This window comes from Lichenostomus cassidix, chromosome 1 (assembly GCF_008360975.1).
Source record: "Lichenostomus cassidix isolate B80296 chromosome 1, HeHo_3.0, whole genome shotgun sequence".
Lineage (NCBI taxonomy): Eukaryota > Metazoa > Chordata > Aves > Passeriformes > Meliphagidae > Lichenostomus > Lichenostomus cassidix.
The window spans coordinates 87,776,253-87,783,964 of record NC_139479.1 but is presented as its reverse complement, the minus strand read 5'-3'; positions in this window follow the sequence as shown (position 1 = coordinate 87,783,964).

Genomic DNA, 7,712 nt, shown 5'->3' with positions numbered 1-7,712 from the left:
CCTGGCCATGGCACCGCGATGAGAACCGACAGTGGTGTCACGGTGGGGCTGGGGAGGGGCTGTGGTGTCACCATGGGGCTGGGGAGGGAGTGTGGTGTCACCATGGGGCTGGGGAGGGGCAGGGGGAGGGCAGCAGGAGCACAGGCTCACCCCCGTGCGGGGCTCAGGGGACATGGGCGCTCACAGGGAGGGCAGACGGCAGGTTCATGGGGACAAGGAAGAGCAGGAGCCAAACTAGGATCTTCCCCCCCGCCTGGGGACATGGTGGCGGCTGGCAACAACCCACAACAGCATTTGAGACCGTCCCAAAAGCGGTACCTCTGCGGTACCTTAAACCCCAAAGTGTTTTATGCTCTTCTGCAGGCGAAAGGAGGCAACATCTGTTCCATCTGCAGGGGTTTGGGAAGCACTCCATGTCTTCCCAGGAGTGTCCCAGCATCAGCTTGCTTCTGGATGTGGTGGGAAGCTGGCTCGATCTCTCCCGGGCAGACACACAACTTCCTGAGCTCCCAGGGAATCAAGGGAGCACCAGCTGTTCTTCCTCTGCTTCTGCCACAGGTGCCCTGAGCACCTCTCTCTGCACAGAAAAGCCTTCCCAGGAAGAAAACAGGAAGGCTGCTGCCGGCAAAAAGGGTTTGGGGACCACCAGTGCAGAAGTGCCTAGAGCCCTAAGGACTGACTTGGAGGGTGACCCACACCCACGGCCGGTTCTGAACGCCGGGACAGCCGGAGTGCCGGGCAGGGACACAGCCGGGCAGGGACACAGCCGGGCAGGGACACAGCCAGGCAGGGACACAGCCAGGCAGGACACAGCCAGGCAGGGACACAGCCAGGCAGGACACAGCCAGGCAGGGACACAGCCAGGCAGGGACACAGCCAGGCAGGGACACAGCCGGGCAGGGACACAGCCGGGCAGGGACACAGCCAGGCAGGACACAGCCAGGCAGGACACAGCCGGACAGGGACACAGCCGGGCAGGGACACAGCCAGGCAGGGACACAGCCAGGCAGGGACACAGCCAGGCTGAGCGCAGCCAGCGCGGTGCTCCCGCAGCTGGGCACCTTCTGATGGGAAAGACACGAGCGCAGCCACCGCGGGTGAGCAGCTGTCGGGGTGGAAGGAAAACGCTTGGCACAGCAGCTCCGGGAAGTGCAGGCGTCAGCAGAAGTCAGGCTGGCACAGCAGCCGCCGCCTGTCACCCCTGGGCTCTGAGGAGCGGCCGAGCCAAGGAGGAGCTGCGGGCAAAGCGGGCAAAGTTTCCAAGCGCGCAGCAGGATTCTGCTGCAGGAGCCGCTTCTGTCGCAAATCCTGGGAGATTCCAGTGGCTCTCCTGTAGGGAACAGCTGCAGAGCGAGCTGCGGATGCGCCGGCTGCGGCTGCAAGGCTGACACATCGCCTGCCAGTGCCCCGTGGCCATCCAGGCTATCAAGGTGAAAGCTCACATGGCTCCAGCCAGGCAGGCTGTGGAAAAGGTGTTTGGCAGCAGCACGTAGCTCTGCGGGGCCTGGCAGGAGGCGGGCTGTGGTTTGCTCTGAGATGTCTTGTTGGAAAGTAGTGTTTCTGAGAAGCTTGAAGCCTGACCATTTAGCAACAGCACTGAATTTTGTGTGGTTTTGCAGCTCTTTAGAAAGACAGAGATCAGGAGAGTTTTCCCAGCTAGCCCTTGCTACTGGTATTAAAACAGGCAACACCACTGGGGCTTGCAAATTTTTGGCAGTTCCTGGTCTTCCATTACTTAGCTTGAGATATTTTGCTTATTTGCTGATTTTAGACAACTCCAGGGCCTTCAGCTACCCAACTCTGTTAATCACCTCCACTCCTCTGCAGCAGCAGAGCCAAGGCTGAGCTCTGTCACCCTGACTGAGCAGCTTCCCAGAGAAGTTCAGTGCTGACCTCACTGGCTGATGGAAATGTGGCACTAAGGAAAGCACACTGATGTGGCATGTCACAGAATCATAGAATCAGAGAATGTTTGGGTTGGAAGGGGCTTAAAGATCATCCACATCCAACCCTCCTGTCATGGTCAGGGACACCTCCCACCAGACTAGGTTGCTCAGGACCCCATGCAACCTGGCCTTGAACACTTCCAGGGATGGGACATCCACAACTTCTTTGGGCAATGCCACTCAGTGTTACCAATGTCTGGCAGGTGCTGGTTACACTGCCTGTGTCTACATGTCCCAGCAAGAGATTTATGGCAAACGAAAACAGGAAACAAGAATGAATGGACCAGAATCCCTGGATATACACTGAGAGCTCATACTCAAGGCAAAAGACAGGGGACCTGTCAAAGAAGTCCCCCTTGGCTGGTGCTCTGGTAGCAATGCCCGTGGGGAGCTCCTGTATATTTGGAAAGGTGGTTACTGATGTGAGGACAGGTTGGTTACTCAGCACTTCTCATGCACTGTGGCATGCCCTGGACTTGGTTCAGATTGTCAGAATCCTTCAGGAAACTCATAGTCCACAAGTGGACTATATAGAAGCCAGCTAGTCTCTGGCATGCATCCAGCAGGGTTGGGAGGCTGCGAGTGCTGCAGGCACTGCTGTGGTGTTTGATGAGGTGTGTGCCAGCTGGCTGTGGGGCACCTGCATTTCAAGTCTCTGCAAAACAGAAATTCTCTTTGGGGGAGGGATGAGGATGGGAGGAACAGTAACTTTACACGATGCATCAATGCTGCAGGCTGGGGAAGTCTACTCCCTACTGCTGCATCGAGCAATTCTAGTTGTCAGCAATGCAGAGCACGGGGGTGATGTTAATTCCTGTACTTTCTGATTTCTGAGGGTTCACTTGGCACCTTGAAGGCTGCAGCCCTGCTGACTCATTACAAGCTGTGTGATTTTTGCAGTGAAGCAGATTTGCACCCTTGTTTTCAGGGCCACCACACAGCAGTGTCCTGCAGCCAGTGTTGCTGTGCCAGCTGGGACTTGGCGGGCTGAGGGACACAGCTGTGACCTCCAGGCCTACAGAGTGCCTGAGCCAGCAGCAGGGAGGTGTAACAGCAGGATAAGAACTCGCTGGAGTGGTGTTTTCCATGTCCCTATCCGATTGCATGCCAACCCTGAGCATTTTAAGAGCCTGTCTGCTTTGTGAGGGACCACCCTTCAGCAAATGAGCTCCTCTTGCTCTTGTCTAAAATACTTTGGCTACTTCTCAGCATTTTCTGTGCTGCATGCTCCACCACAAACATCACCAGCAGGAGCAATGTCTGAAAAACTCTTAAAAACTCCAGGACCATGGCTCACAGACCCTGTGTCAGCCCAGTGAGCTAAACCCTCAGGGGTTTGGGGCACAGAGAGGATATCTGGGCAGCTCAAAACCCCATAAAGATGAACGCCACAAAGATTAGGTGTGAATTCCAGACTCAGTGCCTTGTCAAGCAGCATCTCCAGCACACATGTGTCTTAAATAATTTGGAATGTGAGCAGAGATGATAGAAAAATGCTTCCAAGATCACCTGTATGTATGTTGCTGGAAAATAAACACCAGGCTATAGGGAGGAGGCCATGAGCAGTTCTGCTTGTGTAGAAGTTAGGGTAGACTAAGGAAGGGGCCAGCAAAGCCCCTGAGACATGGCAGGTTATGCATTCCCTACAGAGCACCAAAGGAGAAGTGTAATTTATTTATTTTAAATATTTAAAATGTGATTTATCTATTGATTTATTTTCATGTCTTAAAACATACAGCTAAAGGAAGAGATGGAGAAGGGGGGCACTTGCTCAGGTTCACACAAGGAGTGGGACAGTCCAGAGGAGCCTCCCAGCAGAGGGGACAGCCCTGCTGAGAAGCCATCAGAGCCAGCACACAGCAGACAAGCAAAGACCAGCTCAGCACTAACTCTTCCAAGCACTGCTCCAAAACCCCAGTTCTGGACACCTCCACCCTGTGGGTATCAGACCATGCAGAGATGTCCATCCCTGCAGACAAAAGCACCAGAATTCTGATTCAAACCAACATTCTCTGAATTGCTGATTTTATTCACAGGTTAAATTGTCTTCATTCTGTGTTTATACTGTATTTCAGTAGGTTTACTGTCATTGGCTGAGAGCTATGCGAATATGCTGATAAATATAGACTTTACATTAAAATTGGCACTCTTGTTAACTTGGTAGATATGTTAATCTATTCACATTTGTACAAGCACCGCACAGTTATAACGTGCATTAATTCAAATACTCAATTTACATTTTATTTTGTTAGGAAATAGTGAATGAAGCATTTTTTACTTGACATTTAGAAAATGGAATATTTAATTGATTGCAAAAACAGCATTTAAAAATGATTTCTTGAATTATTAATACAACCTAAAATGGAGTGGATACATAAAAGCATGCTTGAGCAAACTGCCCTAGTCTTTTTAGGCAGGTTTGTTTCATGCAAGAACAACCTGATCCAACCACAATTTTATGCCTGCTGTGAGCAGGGGCTTGGACTACAAAGCTCAAGAGAGGCTTCTTCCTGCCTCAGTCTTTCTGTGGTGAGTAAAAGGTTTCTTTCAATGACTGCATCATTCAGGCTTTCGGAATGAGAAAATCTCAAGGTCTCCCACTTTTTTTCTTGCTTCTTGTCAGTGTGTAAAAAAAATAATTCCTTTCCTACTCCCAGATGGGTTTTCAGCTTTGAATGAGTTGTTTCTTTCTATGGCAGCAACCCTGCCCACTGAAATTAAACTGTACACCTGCAAGAGCAGACCAGAGTGGGCACCTTGCTGAACATTTCTTTCACACCAAGATGTAGCAGCTTAGTATTTGTCACAGCTTTGCCTGTCCTTAAGCCTTGGGCAGAAATGTGTTGGTTTTTTTCTTTTTTAAACTAGCACTCTTATTTTCTTTTATGTATTCAGAAAAATAAACATAAATTAGCATAAATTAATCAAGATGTTTGACTATTTTTATAAATGAAATTCATTTTATTGGATAAAACCAGCTATGTTTCTTCTGATACTGTAACTACCAGGAAACAGAGTTGGAGAAACTTCCTTCAGTTGTCTTTGGAAAGAAAGGTAGCATTTTCTTTCCTTCTGTTAGTCTTTAACTCTTTCAGTGCTGCAGCCTCCCTTGCCTACTGCCAGATCTTTAGAGCAGATGTTGCCACTCAGGCTGTCAGTGTCCTCACAGTTTGTCCTCCTGGTTCATGTGGCAGGGAGAAAGTAGAGCTGTGGTTGATTATAAACAGCAGAACAGCTCCAAAACTGTCAAACCAGCCAGGTCTGGGAGGAGAAGGGCTTATTTTCAGCCAGTTGGAGCAAGTTATCCCTTGGGAATGTCTTCCACTGCCAGCCTGAGACCTCTGGACTGATTTGGCCAACATTTAAATGGAATAAACATGATGGTGAGACAGTGTCCACCACAGGCTCTGAGTGCATGGTTAGGTAAGTAACACCTTGGGAAGGGCTCAAGAAAGGCTGGGTGTTGCTGAGCTGTAAGGTGAGTTTATTCAAAAGCAGGAGAGGAAGATGGTTCCACTGGAGGAAGGTGACAGTCATGGCTGGGATGGTTTCCATGCACATCATGCAATGGATATGGTGGTGGCAGAGCCTGAGGGATGGGAGCCTGGTGAGCACATCTGCTCACTGAAAAGAGGAATACTTTGCTGAACATCCTCCTCAGCACATCTGTCCAGCTGCCTAGGAATGATGCCTGCAGAAGGGGCAATCAAACTGGGCAAGATAAACTGGTCGTTTGAGTGCATGACCAATTATTATTAATAAATGGGCTTAACAAGGCTGGAAAATTCTTGCCTCTTGTCACGCTGTATGGCTCCAGCCTCCTGAAACTCAGACTTGACTTCACTCATCAACTAGGATATTTCCAATCACTCTAAAAGGGCAATTTCTCCAGCACCATTTTAGAAAGTGTTTATGTTGCACTGACAGCTGTTCCAGGAAATCTGCAAGCTAGCCAGTTCTGTAAAGGAGTTCATGATTACTTTAACTGAGTACATCCCTGCTTTAAGCACTTCAATTCTAGGAGAAGTAAACTTCTCAGATCTCATTACCACTAGTGATCCAGGTAACAATTAACAAAGACCTTAAAAAAACCCCCCAAATTCAAGTAATTTTTGACTGAACTTTTTTTTGCTACTTCCCATCAAACTGATTTTATTTTGTTGACCTGGATTTCTTGCTTGTTTTAGAGAGAAGCAATTTACTTCCCTGCTGTTCCAGTATTTCACATCTGGACTGTTGTGGCAGCCTTCTTGACATCATTAAGGACCAGAACAGAGCTGGCTCTTTTCCAGCCTTGTAGGTTCTCCTAAGCAGTCCAGAGTCTGACAGAGATCAGCCCACAGATGCCTCTGGGTAGCTTTCACACAATGACAAACACCATTTATTGAGGACTGATGATCAAAAAAGTCTTTGCCCCAAGAGGTGCCATTTAAAACCCTTCTTTACTGTTTGCCTAGGAAGTACACCATCCCCATACGACACCAGCACCAACACAGAATAAATATTTACAGAACACTTCCCCTCCTCTCATTACAAACAATTCTGCTATCTGCAGTCAGTAATGGACAAGTGCCATGTTCAATTACATCAAAAACAAAAGGCATTCTAAAAAAAGCTGCTCATGTTTCCAGCCTTGTCACTTGCAGGCTTTGTTCCCACTGGCTTCATTTTTGTACTTTGTAATTTCTAGCTTCTACTGAATCTCTTCCTCTGGTGATTAAATACTGCACAGCTATTGCCCTTATTCCCTCTCTTCCAAGGTTAGCTTTTCATGTGCTTTCATTTGCATTTATATGTGCAAGCCATCTAAGAATGCCCAGGTTTTATCCAAATTTTGGTCTAACTCATCTCTTTCTCTAAGTCAGAGCATTCCCTCAGTGGCAGCAGAAGTCCCCTGGATGCTCCTTGCTGCTGGCTAGTGCTTCAAACATCTCTCTAGCCCACAGTTCCTACTGAGCTTGCTGCTAATGCTGGCCACGGCAATCCCGTGTCCTATCCCATGAAACCAAACCACTTGGAGGAGTGTTTGTATCCTTCCTCACCCTTGCACTCTGCCCAAAGCCCATTTTCAAGTTCAGGCCACATCCCCCATTTCTTGTGTCAGTTGAGCACCAGTTGATGTCTGAGTTAACCCCAGCTGAAGAGATCAGTTCTCCTGCCACAGCCTCACCCTCTGAGTCATGGCAGTGTCTCCCTCTTATTGAAACCATACCAGACACAGAGTCAGCGTCTTCCAGAATTTACTTCACCTTTGTTTAAGAAGGGAAGCTCCAGGAAGTGGCCTAATACAATCTGGGGATTGAGATCCGACTGTGGCAGGGATACCACAAATCATGAGCCACAGCCTAGGTAAGAACTCATCCTTTTTTCTATGTAATATGAAGAGAACAGAATGAACACCCCTTCTCAAGGCAAAAGCAAAGACTGACTCAGTGCTCACTCACTCAACAGAAATGACTCCAGTTTCTGAGCTGCTGGCTGACAGGGTCCCTGTGCAATGCCAAGGTGGGAGTAGCACTGATCAGAGCTTTGGCTTCATGACTACAAGAGCAAAATCCTCCATGGGTCCGTGCACGTTATCTGTGAGAGGAAAATGTTCCATGTTTCAGGTGAAAGGCTTAAACCTTACTGATGAGCACACCACCAACAGCAAGAAGACTTGGTTTGTCAGTCTCCAGGTAGTGCCAATGGAATTGATAAAGAAGAGGTTCAGTGTTCATCTCCTCATCTCCTCAGTTACCTGCAGACTCTACAGACCTTCAGACT